The following is a 15,960-nucleotide window of genomic DNA, read 5'->3' on the forward strand; positions in this document are numbered from 1 at the left end:
AACACACATCCTCTTTTTTAAAACCCATCCTAGTCAGAGGGCCACACCCGTGATGGCTGAGTGCTAAGCCTGACATGATGAATGTTTTATGCAGAGGGAAACAAACAACCGAGTAGCTGTACAAGCATGTTGATGGTTTGTCGACAGGAGCTGAAGTGACTGTAGCGAAGGTATGTTCCTGAACTAAGTTCTATCGCCAGTGTTATAAGCTCAGGGTTACTTTCTGAACTTTTACTTAAAGCAGTCATTATATGCTGACAAATTCTTTGTGCATGAGAATGTTCTTGCTTCCTTAATATGCTAGGCATGCTAGCTGTCTTCACTCTTCACAGATTTAGAAAACTTCAGAAATGCAATGTAATAAGCTATAGCAAAAATTGAAATGTCTGGCAAAGTTCACAAAGTTTAGAAGAGGTTGGATATTTAATTTGGACTAGTTAACATAGAAGTTCTGACTCGTTCACAGAAGTTGTGAAAAGTATATTAATTAGCAAAATAAGGTGAAGCAAAGCCTTGTGTAGGGCAATGTGGCCAGGAGCACGGATCTGACCCCCCAGCTGTAAATTGTTGTCCGCATCCCAGATTGCATGTCCTGATATGCAGGTCAAATGATACTCCTCTTTCTATGTCCCGTAAAACATAAATACACATGTGTAGCTTTGAGTTTTTTAATGATGGGTATGCATTATGCCATAAATGTTTCTGATGTCCAGGGAATGTAGATGGAGAGATAAACAGAAACGACTTAAGATTACAACTACAGCTGTTCTTACAAGAATTTTGGTTGATTGGTCTTATTTTTCAGCACTTTTTTTTGGTAATCTAAACAAGCTTCAGATTTGTTTTTTATTGTAATTTTCAACTGAAAGTCACTGAATTTCTTTCCCAGGACCTAGATCCATTTTCCCTTGTTTCTGATGAAATATCACCCCTAATGGATAGATTGCGGTCAATGGTGGTCACAGAGGTGAACCAGTAATAATAATATGGTTTCAGTGGAGGCTGCACTACTACAAAAATGACCAAAGAGATCTCTAAAAAAAGACCCGTTGATTAAATAAGAGGTCTCTTTAATTAAAAAGACCCCCTATAAGGCTATAACAAATAAAAGGTCTCTTATATTAACATGGACCCACTTACCAACAAAAACAGACCCGTTAACATACATAAGTGGTCTCTCCCTCTCGTCCCATTTGATAATGTTTGTCGGTGGGGTCCACTAAGGGAGAAAGCAGAGACCTGTTAGGTTGCCTTAACGGGTCTCTTCCTAATTTTTTCTCTTAAAAATATTTGTAGTATCTGTAATCAAAACCTCAATTTCTTTCTTCCTTCCTTGTACCAGCGAAAAACCTAAAGTTTTAAGAAAACGAATCGAGGGAGAGCAGCCATAAGAGATAGATGGGGAGGCAGCGGAGCAGGGTTTGCAACGCAGGTTCATGGCGGCCTTGTTGCGCCAATAGTTATTGTTGTGTCCAGAGGGGCTCATTGTCACTTCAAATCCAGAGAAGTCTAAATCTTCACTAAAACCTGACAGTGAGACTTAATCTTATGGCTAATCTCCCTAATCTCCAACATCAGCCTCCTCATTCTTCTTTTCTATCAGATTATTTCCAATTTCTCTAAACCCCAATTCTCTATTTTTTATGTTTTACCCAATTTTTCTTTAATGTTGAAGCTTGTTTGATAATGTTGTTAATTTCTGATTTTTGCAGCTGATATGTTTGTTGGATTTGGAGGCTGATTACATGAATCCCTTTGAAACGTAGGTAAATATCAATAATTGTGATATGGGTTAAGTTATGTTTATATGTTTATTGATTTTGCTTTTACATTGAGAATTTGAGTTGAAAACTTCCCAATATTTGTTTTGAATTTGTGACCTATGTCAAGAGTAAAGTTTTATGATAACAGAACTAGAAAAGTTCTGAACATTGTCTATTATATAATGTTAAGATAGTGTAAATGACCACAACCTAGGAAAAGGAATTGTTCTTGTTGTCTTCAGTTTATTGTTTGCATAAATGGCCAAATTATAAATATTATGACATTTGATTTCATTGGTTCCCTACTGTTGTTTCGCAGATTTCTTGTTTGAGCTTACCCTGAACTATTTTACTCATCAACCCAATAGAGCCAGAGTTTTAAAGGAAAGATAGCTTTTTATCTTATCTTATTTATTTTCTTATAATATTCTGCGAACGTTTATTCCATAATCAAATAATTGATTAACTATCTCCTTTTTATAAGTAAATGTGCTATGGAGGCCGTGCCGGCCAATGTTCTAAATGTTGCAACTTCTGTATCTATATACTCTAATGTTACTAACTTGCTATACATGCAGTGAAACTTTCATGGGAGGATTGTAATGGAGACCTGAAATAACTACTCATTTGTGTCATACTCCCCTTATATCTCCTATTAGCCAATAAATGTACTTTAACTAATTAGTAGGCTGGTCAAGTGTTGATGATGGAATCTCATTTGCTAATATAGGTCGATGATGGAATCTCATTTGCTAATCTCATTTATGTCATTTTGTGGTGATAATCAAGTACTCCTTAATACTCACTACTGAGGTCAAGATCAGTGTTGGAAGTGCTAAGGTATACTTTTATATTTACTTTCTGGTTTCCTGTACTAAGTAATATAATGTCATCATGTTCAACGGTGCTTTGATTTTGGATTTTGTAAGGTTTTTGTTGGCATGAGTGGATTTAAGTGAGGTTTTTGGATTTTGTAAGGTTTTTGTTGGCATGAGTGGATTTAAGTGAATATCAAATTTGAATTGTGTTGTATTCGTACAATACGGGGCGAACTTATTATGATATTGGGTGCGATTTAGAGAGCTTTTATTTTGTTGGTATATCTGATTAACTGATCTACTAGCTAGTACACTAAGCTAAGCAATCTAGTGTCGGTGTATGACAGAATGCAACTTATGTTGAGTTCGCTCGTTCATTTGTTAACCTATAAGCAGATTGTTGTTAAGCATGTCTAGTTCTTCTTTGCATTTTGGCCTCTTCGCATATATGTTATTTTTCTGATGGTATTTTCTTTCTCAAAACTACCAGCACTATGTTTTATTCTTAAGTGTTCTTCCTTTTACTCGTTATTATTTTGGCTTGTGAATTAGTGATACTTGGACTCTATCTCAGGTTCTCACATTTTATTTTCCGTAAAGTCTATATCTTTTTCCATCTACTGTCAGTAGGGTTTGAAGGTCGTTGATTTGACTCTTGAGATGATGTTTTACTTCTTACTCTTAGGTTTCTTGCGTTATTGCATACATCATTTAAGATATACTTATTTTATTTCAAAAAATTAATTTTAATCTTGTATAACAATTGGATTACTACTGTTGTGAATAGGATTTGTGGTTCTAGCATAGATTAATTTATTACCAAAGTCTGAATTTGAGATTTCTGGCTTCTCTCTCTCTCCCTCTCTCTCTAGATCTCTCCCTCTATTTGCTGTGTATGTTACTCCCTCTTCTTTTTTTTCCGTTTCTTTTTTAACATGGAACAAATGATCATTTTCATACCTATATTCCTATACCCACAAAAACTTCGCAAGTCTTTTGGAGGTTATCATTTTATTTACGTTTTCTTTTAAACTGTCTTTTCTTTGTATCACCACATGTGTGTACATATCACTTTTCCAGTAATAGACATTCTATTTTATGCTATTGTCAGAGGCTCAGAGCTTAGTCATTCATGTATTATTAAACAAGAGTCTAGCTCCAGTGACATAAAATATTTTGATTCTATTTTTGCATCAGTCAAGATATGTATTATTAAACAAGAGTCTAGCTCCAGTGACATAAAATATTTTGATGCTATTTTTGCATCAGTCAAGATACTTATTTGAATTTGTAATTGCGGCTTACTTTAGCCTGGAAATTATTACGCCTTAGAAGTTTTCGTACAGAATTAAGTTGGTCGTCACATATGTCAGATACAACTTCGGCGTTTTCTTCTTGTAGTGCTATATATATTAGCACAGCAACCTGCATTTCCAGTACTAAGGATGCCATAATGTAACCCCCTCCCCCCCCCACTTCTTTTGAAAATGAGATTCCATCAAAGATATTTCAAACATGATACTTGACTTCTGTCATTGGATTTCCATAGGTGAAGTGAAGACTATGACGTCATTGCAGTTGGAAAGAAGTACACTGATTGAAGGGGTGTCTTCAAAATATTGGCTGGTGAGTGAACTTGTCTATTATGTTCTTTAAATGTTTCATTTCTCATACTGAATTAGCAGCATTTGCAAATTGCAATCTATTATCTTTTAATGTGCTCATTTATGAGGTCTTGAAAGTTAAGTTTTTTGGAACTTGAAAGGACAATGATTTTGGTAAGTTACAACAATAGTTCAGATTCTTCCTCCATAAAGTGACACATGAGTACCAAAATGCCATTGTCTCTATTATTGCTTGCAGGTAAACGCTGTAGCTATTATAGCGTTCTTACCATTCATTTCTGAAGATTGCTGGTTAGGATTGTCCATTTGGAAGATACAAAAAGTACTTTTTTTATTGGGTTTATTTAGGTGAATTGGAACGGGAATTTATTCTTGTACTTAAACAATTTTTGTATTTTTAGACATAAAATTTAGATTATGAATGTGATCGATCTTGGATGAATAATTTGTAATTGTGTAGAAGATTTTGAATGCAATTTTTGTTTATTTTTCGATTGGTGCTTCGTTAATTTAAGCAATTTAATATGCAGTGATGTGCTGGCGTTTTTTTTTAAAAAAATCTAAAATCGTCAAAGAGACCCGTTAGGTGAGATATTGGGTCTTTTGTTGAACCAATTTTTTTAAATAAAAACATAGCAAAGAGACCCGTTATGTGAAATAGGGGGTCTGAGTTTGTTGAGTAAAAAACAAAAATTAATTCAAAGAGACCCCTTTTTTTACATATTGGGTCTGAATTTATTTAACAAAGAGACCTCATATCTTCAAGAATGGGTCTTTTTTCCTTTTTAATTATTTTTAGTATGCTTTACATAACAGACCCCCTTTCTTACTTAAGGGGTCTCTTGTTTCTATCAAAGAGACCCCCTTTAGATGAGTAGGTCTCTTAATCAAAGAGACCTTTGAGATAGAGACCCCCTCAAAAGAGGTCTCTTAGGCCATTTTGGAAGGGTCTCTTTGCCCTTTTTTGTACTAGTGCTGGGCTACTAAATGTTGGACGTTGTATGACATTCACTCTATTTGCTTCTTGCAGGTCCCTAAGTTGGCATATGCTGCTGGATATTTCTTTAAGAAGGGAGTTGAAGGAAAGCTCTTTCGCCCGACAGTATGTGTTGATTGCATATTACCAAGCACTGTACCTATCTGTATGTGAAACTTGATGTTAAATGACACTAAATAGTTTCCTTGGCGATGAGAGTTCACGTATAGAGTGTCTATACACGTGAAAACTGAATCTGGTTCTTTTTTGGAAATTTGATAGAATAATAATTGTGAACATGCTTTCCCTATTACTGACATGTGGTCTGTTGTCGAAGTGCACACAAACTGAACCTTATATACTCTAATAAACTGCTACGGTAAGTAAGAGTCGATCCAACGGGAAAGTTCGTTTAGAAAAGCATGAGTAGTAAAAGCAGTTACAATGAGTAACACAAAGGGGAGGAGGGTTAGATCTCAAGTAAAGTAACTACAAAGGAACATGAACAAGTACCCTAAAATAAGTTTAGAATCGGATTGGAACAGACTGAACCAGAACCTGACAAATGTATTTTCTAGACCTAGAGACCACACTGATTAAAATTGGACGGATATGTTTAGTCCAAAACCTGGACCGATCCAAATATAAGTCCGGTCCAAGTAAGAACCAGTCCCGACCCTGAGGGGTGAAACAAGGGGCAACCGCGCTGGGCCCCCAAATCAAAAGGGCCCCAAATTTACAATTTAATTAAGTTACAGATAAGTAACATATAATTTGAAACATTGCATTGAATGATTGGTGTCTCAGTTGGTTAAAGGAAATGGGGTTTTCCAATGTTGCACATGTTCGATTCCTAAAACTGGCTTTTTCATTTTTACAGTTTTATCAACTTCTCTCTTCTTTGTTTTAATTAATTTTTTTAACTCTATTGTTCTAGATACAAGCTAGAAAATACTATTATTTCAACGTTGAAATTAAACCTCAAAGTTACGAATAAAAATTACTTATACTAGTATTTGTTTGGACCCATAAATATCAAAATTTAAGAGATCCCATTGTACACAAGAGCCCTTTATCGTTGATTTGCCCTGGGCCCCCGAAATGTTGGGGGCCTGGTAAGAACTTTTATAACAAGTACGTATTAGTTTCCTCAATTGATCAATTCACAATGATTTTTAAAACCATGCTTTGAAGGAAAGAAACTATGTACTATCATCAATCTTTCTAAATACTCCCTCCATCTTTAAGTAAGTGAAGTAACCCGAATCGATCTTCACCTGTAACCGAATTAACCCAAATCGAAAATAACTGTAAAATTTAAATCAACCCGGAGTCCCGAAATGATCCGAACCGAAGGCCCGAAACCAATCCGAGCCAAGAGCAACTAGAATTTACCAATAGTTTAAATACAAGTTTCTTTAACTTTTAGTGTTATTATTATTATTATTATTATTATTATTATTATTATTATTATTATTTTCATTTTATTTTGTTCCCTTTTGTGCTATAGGAAAAAACTATGATAATGTTACGAACTTATGATATGTGGAAATGCAATAAAGTAAACTTAGTAAAAGAAATCAAATTTCAACCATAAATTTCATTTATAGCGACATATTGTCCTTAAAGTAATCCGAGCGTTTGGTCTCAGTACTAGTTACATACTTTACCAAATCATGATAATTTATTGTTGATCAATAAAATACATTACGCAATATTATATTTGTCCATGTCTCATGTCTCATGTCTCGTCTTCTCGCCCGTAAATTAGTAGAATTAAGACTAGAATCGCCTAATTTATTACTTGTAAAAATTGAAAATGTGACCATTGAATTATCGTTTACTGTAATAACTTCCATACCATAAACCATTGAACTTCGAACTGTATACGCTTAAGTCTTATCCCTTAACTTTTTTTAAAAAATGTCGTTACATGATAATAATAACAACAACAACAACAATAATAATAATAATAATAATAATAATAATAATAATAATAATAATAATAATAATAATACTAATAATAATAATAATAATAATAATAATAAGAATATTAATAATAATTATAATAATAATAATAATAATAATAATAATAATAATTTTATGAATGACCACCAAATCTAAAGAGCAATAACCTAATCAAAATCCAATCCAACTCGACAAACTTGATCTAAGCCAAATCTGATATAACCTGGAAAACCCGATCCGGTATGAACTGATTTGATATGACCCGATCCAATATTGACCCGATCCAATATCAACCTGAAATCCTGACCCAAACCTAAACAACTGAAGTAACTCGAAACCCAAATGAACCAGACCCATCCGAAGTAGAAATGGCCCAAATTTACCCGATCCGAACCCGATCCAAACGACCCGTTTTCTAGGTCTACTCACACCACCAATTTTTACAATAGAAAATTCTTTCACTATCATTTTCTACAACAAAGAACACACCCACTTACCCCACTTCATATTATACTAAATTCAACTTGAAATTCTAAAACTACGTGCCGGTCAAACTGATGCACTTATTCAAAACGTGGATGGAGTATAAGGGATTGTATCAATTACAAACTTCGTCCCCTTTTTTTTTTTTCTCATTTACCTTTTTGACGTTTTCAAGGAACCCGTCTAAACATAGATATCATCAATTTTGTATGATAAAAAATTATAATAAGTTGACATTTTGAAAATACACATCGAGACGTATCTAACAAGATCCCACACGGGCATGTTTTTTCTTATGTAAATCGATAATCACTGATGGTCAAATTCTCTCTTTTCAAATGGAATAATCCAAATGGGACAAACAAAAAGGAACATTACACATTCATAATTCAAAATAACATTATGGTTGGTCCTTACAAACTGAACATACATATCAAACTTCATGTCCGTTGTCAAACTTGACCATATCCTTGTATAATTTCTTAAAAAAAATTCATACCATAATAGACTTAAATTGATTCTGAAGCGAAGTTAAAGAACCGTTGTTTAATTTAGGTTAAAACATTCGTCTGGTCCAGTTTTGATGTTTTCCTTGGTTCAATTGAACCCAGAAAATGAAATATTTATTAACTTGGAAACCTAACCTATTGTCTTCGATGTGGTCTGAACCGATTTTTCAACAACCTTATTCAAAGTCGAAGGAAGAAGACTATAAATAGTATCATAAATGTTACTTAACACATGGCTAAAGTGCTAAACACAAATTTGTTGTGCATAACTGGATCGATAAACAGGGTTAGAACTGTATGAGGGGGATGGGTGTTCTAAATTCTAATACTATCATACTTTGCTTGTGGGTGTTATGAAATAGGTCAAAAAGCAACCTAATATTTCACATCTTTCTCCGCAAATATTGGAGAATCACAATAATCAATCCAGTTTAGCATTTTAACTTGATTTGGTAGTCTAGATTTTTCTTATCTTACCAAGTATGTTCATTGAGAATTGAATTTCTGTGTGCAGGTTTTATTGTTGATGGCCACTGCTTTGAACATGCCTGTGTCTATGCCCTCTGTTGATAGACTATCACCTACAGGGGTAGTAGATAATCTGGAAACAGAGCTTCGTAGAAGACAACAATGCATTGCTGAGATCACAGAGATGATCCATGCTAGTTTATAATAAATATCATTGCTCCCTACATATTCTTCTTTGCTTCTATGTTAAATGTTCTGCTCAAAATTGTTATATTCTCAAAGTTTGAGTTACCTAGATGTGATGCTGAATTGGGCTTGTGATGTGTGGACTATGTAGTTTGATTAACAGAGTATGGGGTATAGCTCCTTATAATAGGTTCTTGAAGACTTTTCTTGTTCTTGAAAGCTTTTATCATGGTCTTTCCAATTAACATCTCTGGTTGAATCGATTTATTTTTTGTAACTTTGTAAGGATTTGTGTAATCTAACTGCCATTATCCACCTGTGGCAGCATCCATAATAGACTTGTTTTGTTGATATTGTCTCTAATGTTTTTCTTGCTGTTCGGTGAATGTATTTGTAGGCCGAACTGCCGAATTATCTTTCCCAGTATTAGATCCTGGTCTTTCTTTGTTCATGATGGCTTCAGGTGGAATCAGATACTTTATGCATTTCTTGTCCTCTAAAGACTTCTAACTATTCCGTCGCTCACTGGAAGAAATTGAATTCCTGCAGGAGTTATGTAAATATTATCTTTGTACATGATGTATGCTTTTGGTATTTTCATTTCTTATATGTTACTGAGTTACCAAGTTTTGTGTTAGCTGGGAATTTAGGGCATCCTCTTAATTGTCAATGTATAATATGGAGGAGACTTTAGAGATTGATGGTTGAAATGAATGTCCTCCATTGGTCTCAAGTAAGATTTTTTTGTTGTCGTAGGTGGCAAGCCTTCTTCACGATGATGTATTGGATGATGCTGATACGCGGCGTGGTGTTAGTTCATTAAACTCACTGATGGGGAATAAGGTAATGTTCTTAGATTCGTGTGCAGCATGTTTGTTGTGATAGATAATGGCTATTCTACATGTCATATGTTGCCTTATTTGTTTTTAATTTTAAATTGATACATCAGTTGCTCTGTTCTGTTAAGTGTTAACTGTAGTATTCAGAAAATCTTGGCACCGTTTGTTTTGATATTTTTAGATTGTTTTAAAAGTTTCTTAGTCAGCTTATTACTATAGGTGCCTACTATGGGAGTCGGATTTTTTGGATATAAGTATCCGGAATTCCTTTTTCTTTACAACCTTTTTGGTATCGGAAGTTCTCAAAATACTCTCACATCTTACCCTCCCTTTTTTGTGTTTGTCTCACTGTCTCAGTGGCAGGAAACCGAAACATATCTATATTTTCATATCATGTAACCGAGAAAAAAACAGGGGCCAAAGGGAATTACAGGACGACTTGTATGATTTTTTTTTGATGAATAGTTTTGTCAGGAAATTTCCCTGGAAGTATAAATGTGTTAATAATTAAATAGAAATATGTTAATTTTTCTAATTTGGAAGGACAAGGTATAGCATAAGAACTTAGATCCTTATCTAAGCCATTGCATTTGGCATGCATTTCAAATTCATATTATAATTCAAGAATTTGCTAGAGTAACACCGGTAAAGCCGTGGTGAATCATGAAATTTAGGTTGCCTTTGATTTATTGTAGCAATAGGTGGACCCAAATCAAAAAATGAAATAGGGGGGCCCTTTATATTACAAGGCCCTATATTTCAAAGGATTTACGAGTTTGATCTCCAAATAAAACTTTTCTTTCTTATCCCAATCATCATTATCCAGAAATTAATATGTGCGCTTTACTTGTGCTACTCTTCACTTACAAAATCCCTACTTTAAGTGCAGAGCTCAATTTCAACTTCTTGTCGTTTGAAAAACTGACAAGGAGATATTGTGTAGGGGTAATGCTTGTGTGAGGCAAGTGTATAATTAAGGAAGACTTCTTTAACGTTACAAAATGTTACATTATTATTAATAACTAAAATTTCAGGGTGACTTTCACTGTGAAATGAGGTGATATTTTCCTTCTCATGTCACTCGATCGTCTAATGGTAGAATTTGCCATTTTGTAGAGCTTAATTAGGAGCCGAAAGTGTGTTGTATAGAAAACTGTCCTTTGAAACAGTTCCCACTTCTAGGTGCTTTATAAAATGTGCCTGGGTGCTGAAGCCCAGTGATTAGAGTCAATTACTCTTATTGGAATAGGGGAGGTGGTTTCAAAGTGGGGCATGTACACCAAAATTTTTGATTCTTTATTTATTATGTGCGGCTACTTCAACGAGGCGTGCGCTTTACGCTTGTGGTTTGCGCCTTGCCTCTAGGATCTCTATCTCCACACTACACCTTTATCTTTTTAAAATTTTGCCACTTCAAGGTCTAGAATTATTGGCTTAATGACACAATATTTGGTTTCGTTTCCATCAGCTAGGTTTATCTTGCATAACATGGCTCGTCTGTCCCACTTATGGAAGTACAAGAATGTTAAAGGTATTTGTTGGCGAAAACTAAATACACAACATATGTAAGATATGTAAGATGTCCGTGGGATGTATCACTCAATGTATCTAGATTTATCTAGTTTTAGAAGGCTACAAGTCTATAACCAGGTAACCTCAATACCCCCCATGTCCCGTCTTTGGGAGACTTCTTGTAGTGGGTCATTATTATGTAAAGCAAAAATAAAAACTAAGATAATGGGGAAAGTTCTTTTTTAGGAGAGAGAAATTGGGGAGAAGGGAAGGTTAATAATTTTTATGTGGTGGACCCAAATCTAAAAGGGTACAGGAGTATATTTGGAACAAATAACGTAGATGGTAGTATCCCGTTTTTAATGGCCGATTTGAGAGAATAAGTCCAAAGAGATTAGAAACAAGGAATTCAAGTTGGAAGAAGGAAGGATAAAAGAAAAGGCAGCTGGCAAAGGACGATGCATTAATATTTTTTAGTAAGATAATCGCTGTCTCCCACTGTAGGATGTGAGACATTTCTTTTCCTATCTAATATATACACTCTCCGTTCCCCTTTTTTACTTTAATAGCTAGAAAATACTCACTCTCCCCTCATGCGCCCTGTCAAATCAAGCCTCCTTCCCACCTAAAATTTAGGTATCTGATAATTTATAAAACTAATCCTTGAGATTGCCAAGATGAGCCGCCATTACCTCCCGAAGGATTTGAATTAGTTTTTTTTTTGCCATTTGTGAGAGAGGCGCTTGTTAGCAAATTCTCCTCAACGTGCACCGAGGAACCATGGCTAGAGAGAAAAGTCTACCGAGGATCTTTAACAAAAATAATTTTATTAGTTTTCTATTTGGTCGCTTTCGCATTTCGTACTTCAAAGTTTACCATTTTTCGTTCTTGTTCTATGCCTATGCTACATATTGATGATGTTTGTCAAAGGTTTTGCGCTTTCTTTCTACATCGCTTAACATCTATTGGGTGTGAGGGGGTCGAAAAAGCGCGAGGCTAATGCGTGACCTTGTCCCTCGTGGGTGTGACGATTCTTCTTATTCAATCAAGTGTAATTGGATTTCCTGTGAGTATACACCCAATTGACTAGTAATATAGGAGTCGCCATTCAGTTTTTAACGACAATGAGAAAAACTGACAAAACACGGTTATAAAGGGAGTGCAATTATGTTTGACCACGACGGCCGTAGGTTCCCTTGTGATCCCTGGTGTGGGGATCTCTCAATATACACCCGCAAGGTAGAGATTGAGGGTTCGGGGGACTGTAACTACCGAGATGAGTAATTCGCTCGTCGATAACTCCAGAGGCAGGATATCCTTACTAGCTCAGCATAAATAATTGAAGGGACATGCGTTAACCATTAAACTAATCCGAGTTGATTTTAGCAATATGCAACATATAATTCTAATTCGATCGTGATTATCTGGTTTAAATAACATTAAGGGACCTAGCATGATAATCCGATTTCCCAAAAATATTATATTTGTTAGGCGTGATAGAACATTCAAATTAGGTTAGTTTAACAGTTCATAAAAAGGGCGAGGAAAGCGGTTAAATCATCGAAAAGGGACACATTACGACGCACCCTTGAGAGGTGCGCCACGGTTCTCAGAAAACTAACCACTTTGACTTTGCTATTTCTCCTTTTTATTTAACGAATCTCGATTATGGGACAGGATACGTTCTGTTCGATTTATGGATCGATTGCGAAAGAACGCGTGAACAGTTTCGCAGCGAGAGGCTTAGGCTAAGGGGTTTAGAGTCAATACTCAGAATATATTATGTGTTGTTGTGTGTTCTTTCACGTCGAAACTAGGGGCCTATGTATAGGGAAGAGTTCGTGGAAAGATAGAATTGCAGAGTTCTAATCCACAAAGAATTAGGAAAAGAGACGTACCCAGGTATTTTCAGCGCCCAGGCCTGGGCGCCGAAGATTTCGGCGCCCAGAGCCAGGCGTTGAAAATAGGGTCTGGGCAGTTTTGTTTAGTCATATTCGGATTCCTAAAATCCGTAGATTTTGAGATTAATTCGAGTCTATTAGCGCAAATCAATTTCATGACGGAATGCGTCTGGGCCCGTTACGAACTCTAGGCTCGTTAGGATTTTAATTAATACGTAACTCTTATTTCCGAATCCTATTAGGAATAGGATTCTCGCGGATTTCTATCTCATTTAGGATTTATGTTGGAATGCAACACCTAATTCTGACAGGTTTCTATCTTTTATGATTCGCCACTTTTAGAAGCTACCTTTTACGGCAGTTACTATTTTTAGCGGGTTTCCATAAATAGCAGGTTTCGGGTGAAATGGGGAATCGAGATTCGTTTATTTTATAGGAGATGCGTTGTCAAGTGGAGTTTTTATGCTTTCATCATCGAACCTTTCCCTTACGGGGATGGGGACAAAAGTAGGTGTCTACAGTTAGCCCCCACTTTGACTTAGTCTTGGAGTAAGACGATGGTCAAAGTATTAGACGAAGTGCGTCACACAAGCCATGGTGTATGTGACCTGTTTTGCGAGGGTCTCACGAGCCCCCGAGGGATAACATTTGACTTAAGGGTCATCACTTGAAGTGTCGACATATCCCTCACGTGTCATTGGGATTTGTCAACTGATAGTATAGAAACTTCCTCACTTTGTCATTGGAAGGATCTAAAGATGCGTAGAAACTCCCTCACTTTGTCATTGGGAGTAACTACAGATGTTTTCGAAATTAAAGCTGTAAAGTGTAATTGGACCTGGCCAAGCCCAATCACGAGGTAAAACGTTTTTAAAGATTCTCATTTTCAGGGCTAGCTAAACGAGAAAACCCCCTTGTTTTTATAGGACGTAAAACGAAGGAAAATCCAGCACATCGCTCTTTTTTGGAAAAACGAAAAACCAATCCTTTAATTTTTGGAAAAAGGGAAAACCAATCCTTTAATTTTCGGAAAAAGGGAAAACCGATCCTTTAATTTTCGGAAAAAGGGAAAACCGATCCTTTGATTTTCGGAAAAAGGGAAAACCGATCCTTTGATTTTCGGAAAAAGGGAAAACCGATGCTTTGATTTTCGGAAAAAGGGAAAACCGATCCTTTGATTTTCGGAAAAAGGGAAAACCGATAAAAGTTATCGCTGCAGCGACTAAGGACCTGCGCTGTTAGTGACGCAGACCCCGCCCGCTGAAGGTGGGCGAGCCTGTCCGCTGAGGGTGGACCCCCCGTCCGATAGAAGTGGACGAATCTGTTTTGATGTTTTTGAAAATAAGGACCTACGCGGTTTGTGACGTAGACCCCGCCGGCTGAAGATGGCGAACCTGTCCGCTGAGGGTGGACGCCCCGTCCGATAGAAGTGGACGAATCTGTTTTGAAATTTTTGTTTTTTTTTTTTTTTTTTTTTTTGAAAATAAGGACCTACGTGGTTTGCGCCGTAGACCCCGCCGGCTGAAGATGGCGAGCCTATTTTAAATTTGAAGACTTTATTCTTCGAAAAATTGAGGACCTGCGCGGCTAGTGACGCAGACCCCGCCCGCTGAGGGTGGGCGAGCCCATTTTGAATTTCTTATTTTGCCTATGTAGAAGAGCTTTTGGTGATTACAACCTGTTGGTGGGTCGTAATATTTCCTGATTAGATGTGTCCTGTAAGTGGGTCCACACTGTGTATATTTTTGTTTAACAATATATTTTTTGAGATATCCAAACATGATATGGTGCGTGGCGCAGTCTGGGAATGTGATTTTGATTGCGCGCTCCTTGTTAGAGTCCACTTTTGCGAGCCCCCGAGCGTTGGGGCTCGTCGGTTGTTTTTTGCGTCTTGTAATCATGTTTGGGTCACGCTCGTATGTGCGAGCGATCTTTATAGTGGTGTGCTACTCTTAACAAAGCCGTGAGGTGCGACTTTCAGTGAAGAAATCGGCAATTTTCAAGCCGAATGAATATGGCAGGGCCCAATAGAAGTTAGGGCCTTTTTGAGCCTGAGTTCATTTTCGGCGCCCAGGCCTGGGCGTTGAAATAATTCACGCCCAGGTGGGGCGTTGAAAGTGTTGTTTGGGCTGGTCTTTTGATGACACAGTTGGCCTTTTGTTCATTCGTTTATTTCACTTGGAAGTTCTATGTATTCTTTTTTCTTTTGTTTTTTCTTTGTTTTTAGAACGTGATGATTTTCTTGAGAAGCCGTAGCCGATTGGTGGACTACGGTGCTTGTCGCTTTGGGGCGATTATTTTAAGGAACTGTTGCTCTTAAGGCGTACAGTTACTGTGACAGTTGGGCGAGTCTATATGGCCCGAGGAACATACCTTGAGGCGTAAGACTTTGACAGCTCTTGTTGTTGTATATTCCTTTTGAACGCGTTCGTGAATGTTCGATACTTAGAATGATGATATGTATGTGCGAACGAGTGTTCATAGAATGGCCGTTGTGTGCGGTCCATTAATCAGTTTGCTTGAATCATATTTTTTTGAGCAATGACTGATTTTGAATAGTTTGCTTAGAAGTTTGATAGGGTTTAGGCCTATTCATGAAGCGGGCTCAAACATCGTGCCCTTTCGATTGTTCAAACATTTGCTTCGAGATTTTTTTATTTTGTTATGGTTGTTTCGTAGCTTGGAGACCCCAAGTATGCATGTTGGGATACTTCCTTTTGGCGTACGATTTTGTAGGTTCTTTCGAGAAAGATGCCTTGGGGTTTCGCTCGTGTAGGTGCGAGCTATCCCTTCCGTGGTAGGTAATGTTTTGCTACCTTTAATCCTTAATGTAGAAGTCGTGTGGCTTGCATTTGGGCGATAAGTAGTCTTTGCCTCTTACTCTTGGTCGTGCTTGCATTAGTGCAATGTGC

The 15,960-nt window shown here is 36.6% G+C and overlaps 1 long non-coding RNA gene across 1 annotated transcript; it reads left to right on the forward strand.

Annotated features, from left to right (window-relative positions):
- The first annotated feature begins 1,369 nt into the window (after window positions 1-1,369).
- On the forward strand, window positions 1,370-4,570 carry LOC130466344 (uncharacterized). Its single transcript, XR_008926528.1, has 3 exons — window positions 1,370-2,603; window positions 4,131-4,207; window positions 4,445-4,570. It is a non-coding gene; the product is annotated as an uncharacterized lncRNA (long non-coding RNA).
- The last annotated feature ends 11,390 nt before the right edge of the window (window positions 4,571-15,960 follow it).

The sequence above is a fragment of the Spinacia oleracea genome, chromosome 1 (genome assembly GCF_020520425.1).
Source record: "Spinacia oleracea cultivar Varoflay chromosome 1, BTI_SOV_V1, whole genome shotgun sequence".
NCBI classification, from domain to species: Eukaryota; Viridiplantae; Streptophyta; class Magnoliopsida; order Caryophyllales; family Amaranthaceae; genus Spinacia; species Spinacia oleracea.